This window comes from Ursus americanus, chromosome 31 (assembly GCF_024610735.1).
Source record: "Ursus americanus isolate L20-20 chromosome 31, mUrsAme1.1.p, whole genome shotgun sequence".
NCBI classification, from domain to species: Eukaryota; Metazoa; Chordata; class Mammalia; order Carnivora; family Ursidae; genus Ursus; species Ursus americanus.
The window spans coordinates 28952176-28974816 of NC_142157.1; positions in this window are offsets into that span (position 1 = coordinate 28952176).

The following is a 22641-nucleotide window of genomic DNA, read 5'->3' on the forward strand; positions in this document are numbered from 1 at the left end:
GATATCGCCAGGGGAAACCTGACTGTCCAGATACTCCACCCGTGAGCGTGAGCGGCAGACGTGGCAGTTGGCTCCCTTTCAGAGGGTGTGCCTGAAGCCAGATTAGCATTCTGCAAGACAGAGCCAGGGAAATCCCCCAGGACACAGAAAAGAAGAGAAGGAACAAATGAGAGAAGAGTTAAAAATTGTAGAGACTAGATGGGGTAGATCCAGCATCCATGTCACCAAGGCCCCAGGAAAAGAAGAAGAAAAGAAACATTAAAGGGGGACATGGCATTGTGGGGTGACAAGCAATAATTATGACCCGAGTGATAATTTGTTAAAGAAAAATTTCTACAAATCGAAAAATGGAACAAGTCCTAAGATTAAAGTGGCCCTTTGGCAACAATAAAGAAAAAACACTGAGAAGACCCTTACTGAAACATTTCTAAAGCTTCTAAACTCAAAAAATGTAAAGAAAAAAATCAAAATAGCATCAAATTTCTCAGTGGAAAATCTAGCTAGCAAAAAGCTATTAACTTTTTTTTTTTAATTCAGAGGGGAAAAATTGAGTTAGATTTGTTATCCCTCCAAATTATCAATAAAGTAGGAGGACGAAGATACCATAGAACATGTTAGGACTCAAAAATATTGCCACCAACAAAGCTATCATCGGAAAATGAGGTGAGATAGTTTTCAAACATCCTGGCTTGTTTGAAGTAGGAAGCTTATGCATACCCGTTCTTTTATTATGATTCTTAAACAAATGTGAAAACATGTTTCATTCAGTTTTAACTGTAACCATTATAACAATAAAGATAAGATCATGTTCATCTAACCACTAGAGGAAATAAAGGAAGAGAATGTGTTTTATGTTTTACCTGCCAGTTATATATTGGTTATTACGTTCCAAGCACTGTTCATTTACTACTCATAACATTGCTGTGAACTATTATCTATTAATATCCCATTTCATAGATGGCTTACAAATCATGATAAATTAAAAAATAAAAATAAATTGACAAGGAAAAAGTACAAACGTAGGAGGAATCCAAATACTTGGAAAGAGTTACATTCCTACCTTCAGGCAAAGATAAGTCTCAGATTGAGCAAAGTAAATCCAGCCACATTCTATTTGTAGGATAAAACATTTAAGTAATGGTACTGGAGTACTGAAAATGAACAAAAGGAGATTTTACTTAGTGGGAGATAGCTGTCACCAGCCTTTAATATGTCACCGAAGGATCGAAACTACAAAGGCAGCACTAATTTTAAGTTATTATATTGACTTTTATCGTATTGGAACTACGGTGTTAACACTGTAAACATCCATGTCTCCAAGACCCTCTGGAAACTGTGCTCATTAAATATTAGGTACTTTTAATCACTGTGCCCAGAGAAGGGCTATTCTGCTTCTATTTATTTGGAACCATGCACTCGGAACCAGGACCAAGATAATCAGATAAAAGAGATCCCACTCCTTGATACCTCTCTTTGTGAAGACCTGCTGTGTCCATGTCTGTCCTCCCAGACTTGTGTGGTTCACAGCAGAAAATGGGATGTTCAGTGAAGCTGCACTTGAAAAGGCCAGTGTTATTTTTCTTTGTATTTTAGCTTGCTCTGTAAGCGACCTAAATCATATATTCTCCAAGGTACCAAGGGGCTTAATTTACAAAATCTTCTAAGTAAGTGATTACTTTTACAGTATGGGTCCCTGAGCTGGAGGAGCAGCCAAAACACACTTGAGAAGAAAGAGGAAGAGGAAAAGAAAAAGAAAAAGGAGAAGAGAAGAAAAGGTTCTTTAGTTTCTCTGTGTTCTGAAAAATAAGGAGAAATAAGGAAATTCATAGGAAATAAGGAATTTCATGATATTACGGAGCTATCAAATCATCATTTTTGTGAAATGCTGTTTAATAAGCACATATTGCTGGCACCCCCTAGTATGTCAAACTTACTTTCTTCATAAGGGGATTTCTCCGACTTGTCAGCTGTCTCTTGGAATGAAGAAATTAACGCAGTGTATCTGGGTTCGCCAGTAATGCTCTTCTCATTCTCTTGATTATATTCGAGAAGAAGAGATCATATCCCTCCTAAGTGAAAAAAATGGTTAAGCTGACTGCTAGGAGAACGTACATCATTTGAAACAAGAAGTCGATTATTATGGAAAGAAAAATACCTCTTTAATGTAAAGCTTTGTTCTTAGTGCGAAAAATCTCTCTCTCCTTTTAATGAGAAAAGAATAGGACCATCATTATTTTAGATCTAAGATAACTCATTTGTTATGCTAATTTTCACTCCCAGACTCTATTACGCATTTTGGAAATATATATTCCACTCACCCACTCCTCCCATACGCACACATACACATGCACGCGCACACACATACACACACACACACATACACATGCACGCGTGTACACACACACACACACCCCTTCTCCCGAGAATTTTTCTCTTCTACTCTTTGCCTCGGCTTCAGCAGTGCACCCAAGTTCCCAAGGTTGTACATTCAGAACCACGTACCTGACTTGCAATCTGACTCTAGGCTGTTCTCCAAACGTCCCAGATTCTAGTCAGGAAGCAGTTTGTGATGTATTCTCACAGAACCATGAGGCTGCTCTGAGGATTGATTATGTGCACAATCTTGTTCCTTGAGGGTTGGCCTTTCAACAACCTGAGTGGTACCCCTGACTCCTGTCCTACTGTTCTTCATCTTTCCCTTATTGTCAGCCCATCAGAGAGATTTCAACATAAGTTATAACAGTGCTCACATGAGTTTGGTCAGCTGTAACATTTTTCTACATTTGAGTTTCTGCTTTTCTTTTGAGTTCTGAATCATCGTTTAAGATTGATCTTGGGGCATCTGGGTGGATCAGTGGGTTTAGCATATGACTCTTGTTTTGGGCTCAGATCATGATCTCAGGGTCTTGAGATCTAGACCCTCTTAGGGCTTGTGCTCAGCAGAGTCTGCCTGTCCCTCTCTCTCCCCCTCTTCTCTTCCACCCGCTCACGTGGGTGCTCTCTCAATCTTTCTCTCTCTCTCTCAAATAAGTAAATAAAATCTTAAAAAAAAGATTGATCTTAGACTGTATTTTTTACTAAATTGTAACTCCCTTAGACCAGGCTTTCTGACATAAATTTTTCATTGTTTCATGCTAGCCTTTATCCTTTTTAGTTAAAAATTCAAACTTTGCAAAGACCTAAATATTTAGAACACTATTAAGCAGAATACTTAATAGTTTTTTTAAAAAGCTTTATTGTATAAAAGATATGCACCATAAAGGTGTGTCATTGTAAGTGTACGGTCAGTGATTTTTAGTAAACGTAGAGATTTGTGGCACCATCACTGCAATCCAATTTTAGAACATTGTCATCAGCCAAAAAATTTCCATGAATGCAGTGCTTTATTGATCGTCAAGTCAATACCCGCAATCATCCCAGCCCCAGAAAACTAGCATCTATAATAATTGCCTTTTTCTGGTATTTCATGGAATGAAATTACATACTATGTAGTCTTTGTATCTGGCTTTTTTTTCATTTAGAGTAATGTTTTTGAGGTTCATGCATGTTGTAGTATGAGTCAGTATGGTATTTCTTTCATTACTGAGTAATACTACTTTTAAATGAATATTATATATAGAAAATATATCATATTAAAAATATAAAATATATGATATATAAAAATATATAATATATAAATATGTTTATACACACACACGCCTTTGTTTACCTATACACTAGTTGATGGATATTTGGATTTTTTTCCACTTGAGCACTATTATGTATAATGCTTCTATAATCATTCATAATATGGACATATGTGGACATATCTTTTCATTACTCTTAGGTAGATTCCTAGGGTGGAATTACTGAGTTTTATGATATTTAAGTTTAATCTTTTAAGAAATTGCCAGGCTATTTACCAAAGTGGTTATATCATTGTCTAATATATGAGGGATTCCATTTCTCCACATGCTCACCAACACTTGGTTTTGTTCGGTTTCCATATAGCACTTTGAATGGCTCTGTAACGATATTTCATTGAATTTTTTGTCTGCCTTCACCTAATGAAGAATAATGTTGAACACATTTTAATTCATATGTCTCTTTAATGAAATGTCTATTTAAGTGCTTTGTTTTTGCCCATTTTTTAATTGAGATATTTATCCTGGTATTATTGAGTCATAAAAATTCCTTACATATTCTAAATACAAGTCCTTTGTCAGCTATATAATTTGCAAATAGCTTCTATTACTCCGTGAGTAGTATTCTAATTTTCTTATCTGTGTCTTTTGAAGCACAAAATGTAAAATTTTGATGAAGTCCAATTTATCAATATTCCTTGTTTGGCTCATACTTTGGCAGCACATCTAAAAACCCTTCCCCAAATCTATGCATTCACAACTAGGCATATCAGTCTCAAGGGGATAAATACGGGTTCTTCTGCATGGGTGAAAAACTGAAAGAAAGAAAGAAAGAAAGAAAGAAAGAAAGAAAGAAAGAAAGAAAGAAAGAAAGAAAGAAAGAAAGAAAGAAGGAAGGAAGGAAGGAAGGAAGGAAGGAAGGAAGGAAGGAAGGAAGGAAGGAAGGAAAGAAAGAAAGAAAAAAGAGAGAGAGGGAGGGAGGGAGGGAGGAAGAAGGGAAGTTAAGGAAGGAGGGAAGGAAGGGACAAAGAAGGAGGGATGGGAGGGAAAGAGAAGGGGGAGGGAGGGGAAGAGAAGGGGGTAGAGAGGGAAGGAAGGAAGGCAGGGAGAAAAGATAGAAAGAGGGAAAGAGGAAAGAAAAGAAAGGAGGGAGGGAGTGTAGAAGGGAGAAAGAACCTATGTCTATTATATTAAAATTTCAATTAGAATTTTCCAGTTAGATAAAAATGTTTGAAAATCTCTATAAAGAGGGGTAATAATGAAAACAAGGTTGGGAAACACCATTGTAACCCAAGGATTTCTCCTGTGACTTCTAGAAATTTAAGTTTTAGCTCTTAAATTTAAGCCTAAAATCCTCTTGAGTTAATTCTGTGTATGGTTGCGAGATCAGGGTTTATTTATCTGCATGTGAATATCTAATTATTATTCCTGCACTACTTTTGAAAGATTGTATTTTCCCCGCATTGCATTATCTTGGTACCTGTTTCAATGCCAGTCATAAATGTGAGGGCTTATTTTTGTACTCTCTACTTGGTTCCATTGAACTCTATGCCTGTTTTTTTTTTTTTAAGATTTTATTTATTTATTTGACAGAGAGAGAGACAGCCAGCAAGAGAGGGAACACAAGTAGGGGGAGTGGGAGAGGAGGAAGAAGGCTCCCAGGGGAGGAGACTGATGTGGGGCTCCATCCCAGGACTCTGGGATCATGCCCCGAGCCGAAGGCCCCTAAGGACTGAGCCACCCAGGCGCCCCATGCCTATTTTTTAGTCAATACCACATTGTCTTGAATACTGTAAGTTTTGAAATTGCATAGTGTAGGTCCTCAAATATTTTCTTTTTTTATAAACTTAGTTTGAGTATTCCAACATTCTTTGTATATCCGTATCAATTTTAGTTTCAGTTTGCCAATTTCTGTACAAAGGTCTACTGAGATTTTGACAGAGGTTATGTTGAATTTATAAATCATTTTGGGTAGGGGAGCACCTGGGTGGCTCACTCAGTTAAGCCTCTGTCATCCACTTAGGTCATGATCCCAGGGTCCTGGGATCAAGTCCCACATTGTGCTCCTTGCTCAGTGGGGAGCCTGCTTCTCTCTCTCCCTCTACCCCTCTCCCTGCTTGTGCTCCTTTGCTCTCTCTCTCAAATAAATAAATAAAATAAAAATTAAGTAAGTAAGTAAGTAATTTGGGGAGAATTGACATCTTAACAACGTGAAGACTTCCAGGCCACAAACATGGAATATCTCTCCATTTATTTAGATCTTCTGTTTCCCTCAGCAATATTGGGCAGCTTTTAATGTACAAATCAATATGTGTTGTTAAACTTAATCCCAACTCTTGTCTTTGCCTCGTTGCTATTTTAAATAGAAACACTTTCCTAATTTGACTGTTGGACGGTTCATTGCTAGTATATAGAAAACAAATGATTTTTAAAATAAACTAACTTTTAACTTTGAGATAGTTTTTGATTTATAAGACAGTAGCAAAGAGAATAAAGAGAATAAAAAGAAAAAAAATTCCTATGTACTCCAAACCTGTTTTCTTATTATTTTCGGTTTACATTAGTGTGGTGCATTTGTCACAACTAATGACCCAATATTCACACATTGTTATTAACTAAAGTATTAACTCAAGTCAATGCTTTATTCAGATTTCCTTCGTTTTTTTCTTTTTGACCTTGTTTAATTGCAGGATTCCAGCCGGGATACTGCAATACATTTAGTCCTCATAGCTCCTTGGGTTCCTATTGATGTGACAGTTTCTTAGGCTGTTTTTGTTTATGATAACTTCGACGTTTGAGGGATACTGCTCATATATTTGTAGAATGTCCTCCAACTGGTATTTGTCTGATGTTTTTCTCATAATTAGACTGGAGTCGTGGGTTTGAGGCAGGAGGATCAGAATGGTAAAGTTCCATTTTTACAACATAATATCAAGTGTACCTACTAGTATCATCCTGACTCACCACTGTTGATGTTAACTTTGATCACATGACTGAGGTTTCTCTACTGAACTTACCCTCCTCCCTTCCTACCATACTCTTGGGAAAGAAGCCTCTATGTATATCCTACATGCAGAGAGTGGGAGTTACGTTCACCTCCTTAAGGGTGGAATATCTACATTAATTATTTGTAATTATGCTATTCCTCTCATATAAATTAATTTTAAAATTCATTAATTTACATAAGTATGGATGCAATAATAATACCATTTCATATTTTAGGTTAAATCCAACAATATGTTACTTTGTGCTCAAATTTTTTCCAGCTTTGACCATTGGAAACTCTGTTAGTTGGCATTGTGTCCCATTGATATAACCCCATTATTGTGGGATTTTACTTTTGTTTTGTTTCTGAGTACATCCTCATCTACTGGAACTATATGATGCTCCGGGGTCATTTCATATATTCATGGTCCAGCCATGGGGTTAACCATTTTTCCAAGGCACCATGGGCCTCCTTCTTGGTGAATGGTATGCTTATTGCTACAGCAGTGTCATGGCTTAAGGTCCTCTCCACTGATGGAGCAAGTAAATGTATATGTATAGTAGTATCTGTGTAGTTTAATTACAGATATAGTTACTTGTAGTTGTAGATACAGATAACAATTTTTAAACTAATAAATTTATGCCAAATAACCCTATACCTCTTTATGTATAGTATAGTAGTACCTTATAACAGAGTATCCTCAATTCCTCCCTTCACCCCTTGTGACATTGTTAAAATATATGTAATATTTTATAATTTACATATATACAAATATATATGTAAAACATATGTCTACATATACACATATATTTCACACAGTATACAGGCATTTTGTATATATGTCATATTGCATGTGTGTCAATATATTATGTATTATATATGCACATGTGTTTATATATATAATCATTCATTATCTATTATTGAGATATTTGTGTCAAAATTCCCCACTAACATGGAGAGTTTGCCAATTCTTCCCTTGACTTCCTGTTAATTTCTATTTTGCTATATTTAGAGACTATGTTAATATATCAATAAATATATAGAATAATTATTCAGCCCTAGTGGATGAACCTTTTTTTTTTAATTTAGTGATATTCTTTGACCTTAATAATCTTTATACTCCAAGGTCTCTTTTGAACATCTGTATTCTTTTATTTAGTGTGTCTCTTTGGTTTGGTAATGTCTCAAATTAGCATTTAGTGGAATTTTTAACAGACTTAATGGTATATAATTTATATACCATGAAGTTCCTTCATTTGAAGTGTACAGTTCAATAGCATTTAGTGTATTTAGTGTTGGACAACCATCACCATAATCTAATTTTAGAATATTTTCATCACCCAACAAAGAAACCAGTACCAATTAGCAGTCACTTCCTCTTTCCCACCTCCCTCTTCTAGGCCTAGACAATCACAAATCCACTTTCTTCCTCTATAGAATTCCCTATTCTAGACATTTTCATAAATGCAATCAAACAAATATGGTCTTTTGTGGCTGGCTTCTTTCACTTAGTATAAAGTTTTTTGAGCTTCATCCTTGTAAGTACTTTTTCTCTTTATTGCCAAATAATATTCAATTGTAGTTGAATTGTTTAATCCAAGCTAAATATCTGTTATTTGTAATTACTTATTTTATGCTATTTATGAGTACCAGAGTTATGTCTCAGAGAGTATGAGCTCAAAGTGGAAACGACTTACAGAGCAAATGAATTCCTTAGTTATAGAAGCATGAGAAACCAGGGAGCCTATTGAAAGTGAGTCTTAACGTTGTTGAACTAGAGAGCAGAGCAGATCATCCTAAGTAGGGGAGAATTTATTGACATGGTGTGTTCAGCCATGATAAGATGTAGTGTTCTGATAAGAACAGCTGAGACAATTCAGAGATGGGTCTTTACCATAGTTTCTTGAATCTTGTGTATGGTGATCACCTAAGAAAATAAAGTGAAGATACCAGAACTTCCTTAGCATAGTGTTGAGGAAAGGGTCAGAGAGTTCAGGAAACTGGGTATGTTAGAACGATTTATCAACATAAGACCTTTCAACACACTACATTAGTATGTTCCATTGGAGGACCCAGAACACATCAGATGGCTAACCTCTATAGGCTGGAGTCGATGGCTGACAATGCTACATAGCACTGGGATCCATAATGGAAACAAGGATGATGGGTTACTAGCCCTGCAGGGATCAGAAAACAACATTTAACTGTCAGAGGCTAAGTAGCTTGTGTCATCATTGGTAGTAGAAAGACATGATTTGTAGCCAGGCGTCTTGATCTGCAGAGATCTGTGATAAAAGCTAATGCATCATGGCGGTCTTAGGCATGAGATAAATGGACAATAGACTAGAGGGTCACTTAATCTGTACAATTAAAATCAAGACCTGGTGAGCTTCAAGAGAAAACTGTCATCTTTTGATCAATATCCAGATCTAATTTCATCCACAGATCTGTAACCCACTGATGCAAGAAAAAGCCAGTTACCGTGATGAAGGGCACTACAGTATCTTTGTTAAATATTCCTTTGATATTTTTATGGATAAGATCTGAGCCATTTGCAGATAACCACGCAGTAACAAAATTGGAGTGCTCTGAGTTTTGAGGAAGTCAAATATGTGACCCGAGCTGAATAGAAAGAAAAGCACTAAAAATATCTTCATAGTTTTCTGGTAAAAGTAGGGTACGTTTCTGGAAGTGATAAACAGAATTTGGCCAGAGTCTATCTCACAATGAGTATACTAGGTCAGTAGACTCACTTGTGGTTATTTCCTCCTAACCCACACATACAAATTGGAACCGACATACTTAGCACCTGCAGAACCCTTATTGTGGTTCTGTGACCTATGGAGCCAGTTGGAAGCCCATGAAAAAGCCCTCCGCCACATCAGTCAAAACAGAAGCAATATCACATCTCAGAAGACAGCTATATGCACCAGAGGGCAGCACTACCACAAAGGAATTGACAGAAGCTGGAGCGGTGATTGTCATAACATCCCCATGCAATATACCTATCTAGACTCTGAATAAAACCACTCCGAACATGGCAGATGATGGTGGGCTGCCAAGAACTACTCCAGGTGGTTGCTGTCTTTGCAGCTAATTACTAATGCGGATCAGTTACAGCCCATAGTGCTTCATATGCTACTGATCTGGCGAATGAACTCTATTCCCACCTGCAGGAAAGAACAAAAATTTGACTTTACAGAGCAGTGTGAATCAGCTCTCTTCCCTCTCAACTAGTTAACTTTTGCACACTCTGTCATAATGTGGTTTTGGAAACATCGAACATCTTAACATTACAAAAAATATTACACTGGGGTGCCTGGGTGGCTCAGTCAGTTAAGCATCTGCCTTCTGCTCAGGTAATGAACTCAGGGTCCTGGGATCGAGTCCTGCATTGGTCTCCCTGCTCAGCAGGGATCTGCTTCTTATTCTCTCTCTCTCTCTCTCTCTCTCTCTCTCTCTCTCTCTCTCTCTCCCTCCCCACCACTCTTTCTCTCTTTCTCTCGCAAATAAAAAAAATATTTAAAAAAATATATTACACTGATCCACTCTGCCCATGCTATCATGCTGATGGAACTCGGCGAGAAGAAAGTGATGGGCACCCTAGAATAGCTAATGTAGCAGAGATATACCAGTTGGTGGCAGATAAACATCAACGGAAGTTCAAGTCCTGTCAGTTCATGAAAGTTTTAAGAGTCCTGTGGTTTGGGGTATGTCAGCGTATCACCTCTAAGACAATGGGCAAGTAATAACTAGCCACACCTCCTGCCACTAAGGAAAATGCACAACACTTTGTGAATCTCGCTGTATTTTGGAGACAGAAAATATACCACACTTCAAATATGTTCTGACCCATTCCTTTTATGAGTAATCCAGAGGCTGATGGGTTTGAGTGGGGCCCAGAGCGAGAGAAGGCTCTGCATCAGCTCCAGGTTGATTTCTTCCTTCTTCTTCTTATTGATGGAATACAGAGTTTTAAAAAGTCAAAATGCTATTTTTGTTAAAAATACAGACAGCATATTTAAGTAAAGACGTCACATATGCACAGATTTGGAGGTAGGAAGGCTCTACTTCCTCTAGTGAGAGCCCTGGCAAGGATGTCTATGCTGTCAAGAGACTTAGTTCAGAATACTTTATTTGCTCAAGTAATAAAGAGCAGTAGTTAGTAGCTTCCTGAGTTTCACGCTACACCTCACGAAACACTCAGTGTACAATTTCAAGCAAGCAAAGTTTTATTTAGATGTAAACATTCAAGAACAATATTCTTCAAGGGAGAGTACTAACATGGTCTGTGTTTTATAGAATAAAATAGACACATTAACTTTAGAGTAAATGACACACATCGAACATATAGATAAACCCGTGACCCAGAATAGGAAGGAGTGTTTATTCTCAGCCAAGAATTATTGTGATCAATTCACATAAATATAAAGGGAAAGCCCAAAACTCCTTTTCTTTTGATAAGACATACTTTAGATTTTAACAAAGGAGATCGTAAGCATTTGGAGGAACCAAGAATTATTCCTAGCAGTTCCCTTCCATTTCTCCTGACCTCAGCCATGCCTAACAATTGAAATGCATAGACCATAGTAAAAGTAAGAAAGGAGATAAAAAAGAATGATTATTAAGTTTGACTAAAAAGAAGATCTTTTCAATGGTGAATAGCTGCTTGAAAAATAATTCATTGATTTCCTTGGAATGTGATTTTTATAACTTTCTTTATTCCATAGAAGTCATGGAAAGATATAGTTATAAAAAAGGTCTTCTGCAGGATTGCATTAGTATCTCTGAAGGATTCACATGCACATTTTTTAGTTCAACTCAAAGAGAAGCCAGAGACATTTTCAATCAAGACTGTGCTCTTGGTTACATACAGTAGACTCTGCCAAAAGCACTGGGAAGAATATTGGCGGGGGAGGGAATTGACCCAAGAGGTGTGTGTGTGTGTGTGTGTGTGTGTGTGTGTGTGTGTGTGTGTGTGTTTTAAGGTGCGAGTACATTTTTTGCCTTGTTATCAAAATTAAATGAAAGGAAATTTTGGGCCGATAAGTTTTTATTTGGTTTTCTTTTCATTTATCAAAATCCCTTATTTACTGTCTTGATCCATATATTCACAGTGAATATATTTTTACTTCATTTAGGAGGTTTTGTGTTTGCAAGACAAACTTTGTTGAAACATTTACATTACCAGGGTCTGCTTACAATTCAGAAAGGCACTGTGAAGTGCCTTGTGTTGCTTTGTATATGGAAGAATCGGTCAGCCGGCCAGATTTTCCCCAAAATATTCTGAATTCTAGAGCACCTATCAATGCTCCCCTTACCATTACAGAATGGCTACTTAAATCACATGTGTTTTCAATAAGATTTTTATAACAAATTTTTATAACAAATTTATAGCAAATTTTTTATAACAAATTTATAACAAATAGTACAGTATGTCTGTCTATGTATTCTAAAGGATTTAAGGAGTAAAGCTGCTAAATGTTTTCTGTCATCTCTCCTTTTAAGTGCCAGCTGTTTCCCTTCTCTGCTTATGTTGACTTTCCTTTGTAGACATTAAGAGTCTATTAAACTTCTCTAATTTATATGTCAGGAATTCAAAATCCTGGACACTTTGCTGGGCTACAGTAGAAACCCAGATCACTGATTTTCTCTTGCTGCTTCCTTAAAAATGAATCAGTAATGTCCTATCCACCTTCCTTTCTTCCCCAGCACTATTTTCAATGACGTATTCGTAGCTTCCAATCCCTCAATTCCTTTTCCTTTCTTAGGTTTGTAATGTCCTGGGTTATCTATCAAGCTAACAGCCCTGGCTTCAGGGTGTCTCCTGAGAAGCAAGGACTCCTCTTATCAGCGAGTTTGGGACAAGGAACAGTCCCTTTTTCGTAGCTCATTCCCTTTTTGCTTTTCTGTTTGGAATCTGCCTGCTCTTGGAAAGTACAGCTGTAGCCTCCTCACTGAGGGGCTGGCAAAGGCCCCTTGTCGATGTTATGGTTGAGTGGGGGAATCCTCTGTTGGTGTGTTACACATGTAAGCCACATTCTTCAATAGCCTTATAGGAACAAAGGTGAGTTGTCAATTTCCATTTGTCAAACATCATTGTTCCTCAAAGGTGGTTCAAAATTTGAGCATGGGAAAGACATAGTATTTATTAACCCTCTAACATACTAATAATTACTATATTGCTACATCTTTTCTCCACTTTACACACACACACACACACACACACACACTATACAAATGTATTTATTTATGTACAGATTTAAATCATACTTGCATCTTTATCTATCCATATGTGGTAAAAAGTATAGATCACATTGTTACACGAATTCCCACCCAACCTCACAGATTTATTTCATTTTCTTCCTTTCTATATTTGTAACTCCCTCTACTGACAGTAAGGCGTCTGATATCCACTATCCTTGATGTATTTATGTATTTAATCTTCCCTCTTTTCATACTTTCTTGAGGCATTAGAATGAAATTTGTCCATAATAAAAAAGCTATAAGTTAAAAGACTGTTATTGCAAAAGCAGTCATTATAGGGTATGAATGAACTCATTTCTTAAATTATACCTTGTGATATAGTTTAAAATAAATACCATCATGCCTATTTTACAGATGAAGAAAATAATCAAAATTTTTAGGCTCTTGGAGGGTACCTTAGAAAAGACAGGGGTGGCCATGCTGGTATAATAGAAGATCCTCCCTCCCCTAAAAAAAAGATCCCTAAAATAAAATACTATGACATCTGAAATTATTTTAATTAAATAAACAACAGTAAAATGTAATATTTCTAAAATTTACTAGCTTTGGGAGAAGTGAGAAAACTAATGGGAACATAATCCAGACCCTTATGATCATTATAGAATTGTTCACCAGCTTAAATTCCTAAGACCAAGATGGTTCTAATTTAAGAAAACAATGCACATTTCATAAATATTTATGAAGGACTTCTAGGAAAAGGGTTATACCAACTATTGCATTAGTCTTGCCCCTAAATGAATGCCACTAAGAGATTCTGGTTCAAGCTCTTTTTATCTAAATTAAACCAAAGGACACATATTTTAAAGGCTTGAGAAGAGTTAGATTTCTTTCTTCTCTTGTCTTACAGAAGAAACAAAAGCATAATGACCACAAAAAGTTATTCAAAATAGGCAGCCCAGGGGCACCCGGGGAGGCTCAATTGGATAACCGGCTGCCTTTGGCTAGGTTCCTGGTGTCAGGGTCCTGGGATGGAGTCCTGAGTAGGGCTCCCTCCTCACCGGGGAGTCTGCTTCTCCATCTGCCCCCCCCCCCCCCGCTCATGCTCTCTCTCTCTCTCTCTCAAATAAATAGATAAAATCTTTTAAAAATACTATAATCAGCTCAGTTTCTGTGTACTTTGGTTTATATAAGGACTTACTGCTCCCAGCCCTGATTTCTCACCTTGATATAACTTAACCTATCGTGTCTTACTGTATATATTCCTCTAGCTGATGGGCATACAGTTTCCTCAACTATCTGGCTTCAGTTTGACAGGTTTTTAATACTATAGATTTACAATGCCATTGCTAAATATTTTATCTTTAAAAATATGAATGAATGAAAAATAATTTTGCTGGCACTTCTTTCTTATAAAACTGTTCAGAGATTAAAGCAATTCACCTTGGCCACTTTTCCAGGGATGTTCATTTGAAGTTATGTAGATGGTAGCTGCCACCAGAATTGTATTGAATCCAGTCTAACATCACTGCATGAAAGCCAAAAGTAAAGTTTGAGAGAAATTTTAATGTACAGCTTTAATTAGTGACCCAGTGAATAGAGCCTTTGTTTATTTTTATTTATTTTTGATGTTTTATTTAAATTCAGTTTAGTTCACATATAGTGTAGTGTTCGTTTCAGGGGTAGAATTTAGTGATTCATCAGTTTGCATGTAACACCCAGTGCTCACTACATCAAGTGCCCTCCTTAATGCCCATCCCCCAGTTACCCCATCGCCCCATACCCTCCCCTCCAGCAACCCTCAGTTTGTTCCTTATAGTTAAGAGTCTCTTATGGCTTGACCATTTAATAATCAATCAACCTTTCCCTGACGAGAGCTCCGTCCAGAACATGGACAGTTAGGTAGGAGAAAAAATGAAATCTCCCTGAAACATTTTTTTTCTCTTAATCTTCAAGAATGTGGTCCCTTCATTTGCCATAAACTTAACCAGCAGTGCGTGCTTAGAGAATAAGAAAGACCAAGGTTTTATTTCTGAGTGTTTGCACATGAGTGTCTGCGTTTGTGTTTCAGTTGGAACGAATTCTCATTTTCTGTTTTAACTATCCTTAATGAGAGGTTTACTCTTTAACTTCTACAAATAGAATGCAGACCCAAAGAACCAGTTAAAGCTGCCTTTTGGTAGGAATATCTGGAAAAGTTATCAGTTTTAATACATTCGACAATAATTTGCTTTACTGCCTCATGCCTGCTATGGGGCAGACACTGAACTAAGCTACGGTTGATTGGTTCTCAACCCTAGCTGCACTTGGGAATAAGCTGAGGTGATTTAAACAACGCAGGGCAGGGGTACCTCCCTATGGATTCAAGTGCAACCTAAGCCTTTGAAAATCCAAAAGGTCGTCCATGATTCTAAATGTGAGGTCAAGATTGAGAGCCAAGAAAGGGGGAATGAAGCATTAGAGACTATGGACTCTGGGAAACAAACTGAAGGCTTCAGAGGGGAGGGGGGTGGGGGAATGGGATAGGCTGGTGATGGGTATTAAGGAGGGCACGTATTGCATGGTGCATTGGGTGTTATGTGCAAGTAATGAATCATGGAACATTACATCAAAAACTAGGGATGTACTGTATGGTGACTAACATAATATAATAATAATTAAAAAAAAAAAAAAGATTGAGAGCCATTGAAAATAAAGAAGCAGTCTTTCTAAACCGAGAGAATCTTGGTTTGACCGGGACTCAACAGGGTTCTCTCCTACGCTGACTCCTGTCTCACCCTATCCACTTTAAGCTCCGTGAAGTCAGAGATTTGGCCTTTTTCTCACAGTGTCTGAGAGTCCAGTATAGTGCTTGCCTGAGTAGGTGTTTAACCACTATTTATGAATGAAAATGGCTTTTGAAAGTTAATATCATTTAATCTCTGTCTTTACCATTTTCATGAGGATGGCTTTTAAATCTACATCTCTCATCATATCCTTGTCTCAAAATCAGACCTTTATTCACAATGGTTTGGTCTTTTCCTCTTAAATATAATATAGGACTATTAAAAACAAGGACCTTGACTTATTATAGTAGCACTCTATTTCAATTTGCAGATACTTGCCCCGAGGTTCAGAGGGTACATATTTAGTAAGTAGCAGATACTGAGCCAGACGCAGGCATTTTTTTTTTTTGTCTCTTATCATCATCACTATACCATGCTAATGCTATTAAACTTACATCCTCTGTATGACCAGATGATGTTGGAGAAGGGATGGGATTTCTGTAACCACCTGATGTATTAACGAAAAGCAACCAGTTTCACATTTCATCATTTTGGGTTCTGGTTCTAGAGTCAAGGATCCACCAGTCAGAGGCCTTTCCCAAATTCTATTCTGATTTTCCAGTCTTGCAACTGGTTAGGAAGTTGGGTGGACTGTTTCAGTATGTGCCCATTCAGCCTTAAAGGGGTTAAACATGTCAAAGGCACGACAGTCCACTTTCTTTCCACAAGATTAGGAGGTTTACACAGTAAATGCCTCAATATTAGAAAACACTGATGTCTTCGAATAAGCTTTTGAGTTTCCCTTGCAGGATGTATCTCAACTGCCAAAAATGAGACAGTGTGAAGAACAGAAACCGATGCAATGGGCATCTGCGATGGATCCCATGATGGCCTGTCTGAGAGCAGAAAGATGAAAGTGACTCTCCTGAGCCCTGCAAGTATAAGGCTGGCCCAAATCCTTCCTGATAAGCATCAAATGGAGACAACTAGCTACAAGGAATTCCTCCAGCAACAGAATAAATATTGGCACGCCAAGAAATAATCTACTGATGGGGACAGAGGCTCTGAAAATCATCCTGTGACTAGTCAATCCCAAGTTCAGTGGCAAATCCTCATCTTGACAAAATCAGGAAGATGTCAAAGTAAGTATATTTCTGGTCAATATAAAAGCAATTATCCCTGCTCTTTTCCTCTGTTGGCAGTTTTGCACCTTCCCATTTATTCCACCAGACTTGTTCTTGCTAGACTTTTCTTCTGGTGCTAGAGTGGATTTAACCAAGAGAGTGAGTCACTAAGTATTTGCTGATGGGCCAGGGGAGCAGCGTTTCTAGACCTGACATTCAGGGACCATGGTCCCCAATATGACAGCAATGCAAGAGTGTCTCTCCATTGATTGAAGTCTCTTGTACGGACGAAAGAGACAGAATACTAGTAAGTAAACCCCAGCCCTGCAGCCAGCACTGGCCCTGGGGTGAGTGGATCGTAATTTTGTTTTGCAAAATTCACAGATTATCATGTGTCTGCCAAGTGGGAGGGGTCTCAAGATTATAAAGTTATATGGAAATGAATGCTGTTATTTTTTTTAAAAGATTTATTTATTTATTTGAGAAAGAGAGAGAGCAGGAGGGGAAGGGCAGAGGCAGAGGGAGGGGGAGAGAGCACGGAGCCCGACGCGAGGCTCCATTTCACAACGCTCAGATCAGGGCCCTGAGATCACGACCTGAGCCGAAACCAGGAGTGGGATGCTCGACCGACTCTGCCACCCAGGTGCTCCGAGTGCTGTTATTAATAGATAAGCTTTATAAAACAGTTTTATGAGATTTTTAGTGTCATTTCTCTTTCAAAGAGACCAGCATCCCTCTTGTGTTCATGAAAGGCTTTGTGTAAAAAGAGCATGGCAGTCCTCTCACAAAAGTTCCGCTGATACTTGTCATTCATTATTGAGAACTGCTAACTTTTATCCATTTCCCTGTGTATTGTAGGCCTGTCCAAATTTTTGGACGAAATCTATTTTAGCAGTGAGTGTGACCCAAAAACATAAATTATACAAATTATACCACAGAACTAGCTTGACTTCAGTGAAAGACAAATAACCCTGTTCTTTTTCTTTGAAACCATAACTGTTGCTCAGGAAGGTAAATACAGCTTAGTATCTCGGCCGAATCAAAACGTATCTTGCGCCTCCTCGTATTGTCGCAAACTCAACTGGTGTATGATAAAAAATATCTTGAATATACTTTTCAAAATATTGCTTGTGGGCTGTTAACAAGTGTTTCTCTTCTTTCCATGTCCTACATGCCTTGTGCTAATTACCATCCATGTCTCCTAGTCTACAGAGGAGGACCCCAAATATACCACCCAGCAACTAAGAGGCGGAACAAGGGTAGTGCCCAAGCCCATAGTTCTCCCAGTATGCCGTCTACCCCCCGATACAAATGCGCGTTAAAATCACATGAGTGCTGATCCTTGGTCGTGGCAGTGATGGGCTCTAAAACAGCAAGCATTTTCCTGTCACAGGTCATGACGAGTCGTATCCCATGATACAGCAAACACTGGCCATGCACAGTGATGGGGGGGTGCTTAATTCATCTCCTTTCTGCTCAGAATGTGATCTAACAAAATAGGGCTCCACATGTTCAGTGAGTTACATGCAGACAGGGTAAATAGAAACAAATGTCAGTGTTAAGGGACAGCTCGGGAATCGCTTTCTCTCATCCCAGGATCCTTAAGGATCTGTCAGGATGCTAACTTTTAAGTTATTCAGCAGAAATGTGCTATCCAGACTAGGGAACAGAGGGACTGACTCAAAGTTGCATAAGGAGCACTGCTTGCAATATTGTATGGTATCACTGACCACATAAAATACAAACCCTTCCATCAAAAATTTAAAAAGATGCACTAACCAAATTTAAACTCATTATATGGATCTTGAAAATTCCATTCAGCATTTTAGGCACCCTCTGTCCTTTCCCCTTGCAGTTTTTGTAGCAGGCATCTCTCTCTCTCTCTCTCTCCCTCTCTCTCCCTCTCTCTCCTCTCCCTCTCTCTCTCTCTCTCTCTCTCTCTCCCCCCTCTCTCCCTCTCTCCCTCTCTCTCCTCTCCCTCTCTCTCTCTCTCTCCCCCTCTCTCTCCCTCTCTCCCTCTCTCTCCTCTCCCTCTCTCTCTCTCCTCTCCCTCTCTCTCTCTCTCCCCCTCTCTCTCCCTCTCTCCCTCTCTCTCTCCCCCTCTCTCTCCCTCTCTCCCTCTCTCTCCTCTCCCTCTCTCTCTCTCCTCTTCATGAGGTGCTTCTTTGTGTTCCTTATGCACAGGATCTTAGGCTCCCACCCAGTTCGTGTCAAAGTCAGAAGAAAGCCATAGATCCAAGATATGTTTTTCACCTTTCTTCATAGTTTTAAGTATCAGCAGATACATCTCAAGTAAGAACTCAGCTTACTAGAATGACCAAGTAGTTCTACTGACAGAAATAGGTTTTGTGCACGAAAATTTTATTAATTACACATAACCACCTGCTGCACATACGCAAATTCACTGATAATAAAAGGCCAGTAATCCAGATTTTTTGCATCAAAAATAGGGAAATGAGGCAAGCACTCATGATTTTGAGGGTAAATCCACTTTTCCACTGGATGGCGCCTTCTGTGGAATCCATCTATCCTTCCTGAGTTATCCAGATGGAGGGTCACGTTGGCTTTGCCCATATTATCTGGAAACTGTCAGTTTATCTGTGATCTACTCTTTCTTTAATTTCCTTTGCTTTGCTTTGTTGTGGATATTCACTTCTGCAGCTCAGCACTCAGAAGAAACTCTTTTTCCCCCGTAAGGCACGCATAAATCTAAGCCTACATTTACTATAGCGTTGATCGTTTTAAACACTATTTACAGGCAGAAATAAAGAAAGAAAGTCAAGATTTCATATCAAATGAGCATTTTAGGAAGTAAACATGAATAACCAGCAGAGGTCTCTGCTACTCTATGTAAATGTCCCTTTAAGGCCAAGCAAAATGAAACAAAATTTAAAAGAAGAGCGCTGGCCAATTGTAGTGTGGTCGACCACACAAAGAAAGTTTACCCTTTTGGTAGTGGGAAGAGAAGAATAAAAGTGAAGGGAGAGTTTATGCCAGGACTTAGGGGTGGGCCACAGGGTCTGATAAAGGGTGCACCATAGGCAATGTGGGAACGTGGAAGCAAATGGAGCTGTGTTTCGTGGGAGGGCTTAAGTCAGGCTCACAGTGAGAAATACCCTTAGCTCAGGGAAGTCCAGCAGGAATACATCAGGGCAATGGGGAATCCGAGTTGGAAAGAAACAAAGTCAGATTAGCCAGAGTCAGCTAAGGGAATGCCTGGTGCCAGGTTGGTAGATCTCCAGCTACCATGCTGGAGTTCAGCTGCAGTGATTCTGTCCCAAGGAATAACAGCATGAAACATGCAGGCAACAATACCAGAAGAACTAGGGTATCAAGATGTTTCAAGGTAGAAATTAGTCACATAGGAACAAGTCAGAGGCTTCAATACTGCTCCTGTTCATGATTTCAGTCATCCCTTCAAACTTTCTCCAGTCTCCACACAGCTTGAGCAGCTTTCTAAGGGAGTCACCACTGGTGAATGAGCAATGGAAGTTTGGATGAGCTTTAGTAAAGTCGTGAGAGAACTTTGATCTCTCTGCAGACTGCAGGCACAAATTCTTGGCATTATACTTTGAAAATTTGATTTCATTCCCGCCGAAAAGCATTGCTCTCCGTGTGGTTTAGATTCCGTATAATAACAAAACACTACAGGATGGACTATTCAGCAGGCGGGAGGACGTGACCCAAAGAGTGTGAGCTGGAGCGGTTCTGTAAAGTGCATAGAGCTGCTAGACTCTGCAAGTAAGGTTTTTGAAAGTCGACCACATTTTATAATCTCACTGCATGTTAGGCAGGATTTTGTGAGCTTCCCTTGGAACTTAACCTCCCTATACAATATTATTTCTGTGCACACACAATATTCCAAATCCCAAATAACCCACTTAAACAAACATTGTTCCCCTAATACATGTAAATGGTATAGTTTGCTTGTCTGTATGCATCTTAGAAAACTTAAATTCCTGATCCTTCTTTCCACAAGATGTCACTGTCCACCACAATTTGTTTTACAACCCGCAGCCCTGCATACTTTTCCCCCTGGACTATACGATAACATGCCCTAAGTTAAATAGAATTAAGAACATCTAGGACTAAACCCTTTGTTATCATTTCTGTGTTCAGTAAAATCCCATGTATAATTAGAAGATTTCAAAGGTAAATATTCATATTTCATGATAGTTCTAAAAAAATGCTTTTAACCTAGCTACTGATTTCTTAATGTAAGATGATTCTGATACGTAATTATAGGATAGAATCCTAAGAAAACAACCATATCAAATGTAATAGCTAAGAGTAATATTTAAGAGGCTGAAAATAATTTTGGTTGTAGCAGAACACATTATCTTCAAGGAAATTTAGACTGGGTATTTGCTGTATCTTGTGTTGGGTCTAAAATGACAAGGTGGAAGGTTTGGGCTAAACGCAGATCGCAGTTTGCTGTCGTGTTTGATATTACCTGGGGTGTTTAGAAAAGCACTGGGCATTTCTATCTGTTTACATAAGACTGAGGCTTCTGCAGACTTGGCTTTTCCCTGGGATTTTATGCAACGCCTGTGCCTTTGTTTACAAGGCCCTTCTCATTATTTATGCCTCATTAGCAGCACAGAACTAAATTGTGCCATGTCCTCTGCTTTAGGAACCTGCATTACAATGGTAAAACCTCACTGGAACGGTTGGGCTTACCGAGTACCACAGAAGGAAACCCATGAGCCCCGAGCGTAGTAACTGATAGAAGAAAGTGTTTCAATGTGTGACAAGTGTGTCTGTAAAGCATGCCCTTAGCATAGACTTGGAGGCTACTCTTAGAAAAAGGATCTCACTTTTAATTGCCTAGATAAACTCAGATCACAATTATCAATAGAATCTTTTAGAGCAAAGATTCAACACATTAATCCCTAACTACTGTGATCAGATCCTGTGAAATGTTTTCTAATCACATGTGGAAAATTGGCAACTCAAGCATGACAATCTAGTTAAAAATCGGTATTTTCAAATAAACTTGTAGTATTTTGGGAAACCACAGGATGTCAGGCTTCACTCTGAGTGAGTTCAAAGTCACATTTACTTACCTCCCATTTCCCTGGATCTGATGCTGTCATAAGGTAAGTAGTTTTATGTTCTATTATCTCTTGGAGGGCGATTCATTTCATCTGAGTCTCATTATATTTTTCAATGAATATATAGGTAAAGTGAAAAAGAACAGAGTTTGTTTTCTTGTTTGATATGTCCCTATGCTTTCTCACCTACTCTTCGATGACTTTTCTATTAATGTTTACATTTCTACATTAAAGAAAATGTGTAAAATGAGCAAACAGCCTCTCCTCACTCTTCACATGTGAAATAATCTCTTTGGCTTATTCCTTGACTCAGCACTAGAGTCACCTTAAAGAGAACCGAATTTCTCTCCTGTCCCCAAGTTCTTCCTGTTGCTTGTTCTCTTTGAGCCTCACTAATCCTATGTCCGTAATTTTTCTTGGCTGAGGGCTAGTAAATCTGACCGAGCAGGGACCGTAGGGGATACTGGGTGTAACAGTGAACTGGTTGTACCAGACTTGGGTGCAAATCCCCGTTCTGCCACTTCCTAGCTGAGTGCCTTGAAGAAAGTTCTATATCTTCCCTTGGCCTCGATTCCAAATTACATAAAATTAAAATGACACCAGCTGATTTCCCAGAGTTTCATGAGGTCGGGAGTGTAGTGTTTTCTCACTGCTAGCTGATAGCCAGCATTAAAGAGTTGTGTTAAACTTTTAAGAACAGCAATTTCATTCTTCCATCAGCTAGACTCTTAAATCCAGCCCAGAAAAGCTTTATCCACTGACCATGGCCTTTACCAACAGGATGTCGTTGCTACTTGATAGGGGACAGAGTTGAAGCTGCATGAAAAGCTGGAAGTAATCCATTCGCTAGGCCCTGCTCACTCAACCAGAGAGAAAGTTGGGCAT